Source organism: Dipodomys ordii, unplaced genomic scaffold, assembly GCF_000151885.1.
Source record: "Dipodomys ordii isolate 6190 unplaced genomic scaffold, Dord_2.0 Scaffold1068, whole genome shotgun sequence".
NCBI classification, from domain to species: Eukaryota; Metazoa; Chordata; class Mammalia; order Rodentia; family Heteromyidae; genus Dipodomys; species Dipodomys ordii.
Window position 1 is genome coordinate 1 of NW_012268284.1, and position 1,271 is coordinate 1,271.

Sequence of the window (1,271 nt, forward strand, 5' to 3'; positions counted from 1 at the left end):
CGGAAGTGGCGCTGTGGCTCAAGTGGTAGAGCGCTCGCCTTGAGCTGAAGAGCTGAGGGACAGCGCCCAGGCCCAGAGTTCAAGCCCCATGACCACCACCACCAACAACAACAAAAAGCAAAAGGCCTAGTCCCTGGGAAGTTATTTCCAAAAAGCAGGAGTGGGAGGCTGGATTTGTTGTGGTGCTTTGCAAACCCCTGGTCTGTAGCAAGCCTGGAATTCTAGACGTGCTGGTTAGATCCTCTGGGTTCCCTGCAGTGCAAACCTCTGCTCTTGCCTCTGCGTCCTGACACAGATCCGGTCTTCTGATGAATGTGTGTGTGTGTGGGGGGGGGTCAGGACCAGTGAGCCTGGGAGGAGACGGGAGGGAACAGCACACGGGTGGCTGGGAGAGAACTTTTTTGGTCCTTTTCAGCAGATGGTATTTGAGTCGCACCCACATCTCCGGGGGTCGTCCCTCTCCTCCTCTCTGCCCAGCATCCCTGGTGGAAAGCCGTGAGTACTCAGAGGGTCTCCCCGCGCTGGGACCAGCTGTCCTCCCACCCTCCTGAGGGATTGGTGGGGGGTGGACTTGGGGGTTTCCTAGTTCCTGACCCTTCCTGAAAGTCCCTTCTATGGGGTAATGGGGGTTCTCTGATGAGTTTCAGGGGGAAAACAGCAAATGCAGGCTAGTAGTTTTATGGGGAGTATGTGTGTGTGTGTTGCGGGGTGGATACTGCCCCTAGGAGACAGCTGGCCATATCATGTGGCTGTCAGGACTGAGGGGAGATGACCCTAGAAAACAACCTAGTGGCAAATATCACTACAACTTTCTGCAGTCTGAGTATTTGTTGTTGGTGGTGGTCGTGGGGCCTGAACTCAGGGCCTGGGCGCTGTCCCTGAGCTCTTCTGCTCAAGGCTGGCGCTCTACCACTCGAGCCACAGCGCCACTTCCGGTGCTTCCTTGGAGATAAGAGTTTCTCGGATTTTCCTGTACTGGCTGGCTTCCAACCACCATCCTCAGATCTCAGCTTGCTGAGTAACTAGGCTTACAGGTGTGAGCCACCTGCACCTGGCGTCTGAGAATATTCTAGACGTAGCATGGTCCTCTCGGGTTGCCTGCAAGCATGTGTGGTTTCTGAGCACTCACAGTGCGGCCCCAGTAGCTCAGCTGACCTTTTAGCTGTTCACGGTCGGGTTAGGCACGGGATGCTAATGGCTCACAAAATCCTAGCTGGCTCAGGAGGCTGAGATGTGAAGATGACGGTTCGAAGCCATCCCAGGCGGGCCCC

At 55.9% G+C, this 1,271-nt stretch overlaps 1 pseudogene; it reads left to right on the forward strand.

Moving 5' to 3' along the window:
- Window positions 1-420: 420 nt before the first annotated feature.
- LOC106001943 overlaps window positions 421-1,271 on the forward strand; it is a 5,117-nt pseudogene continuing 4,266 nt past the window's right edge.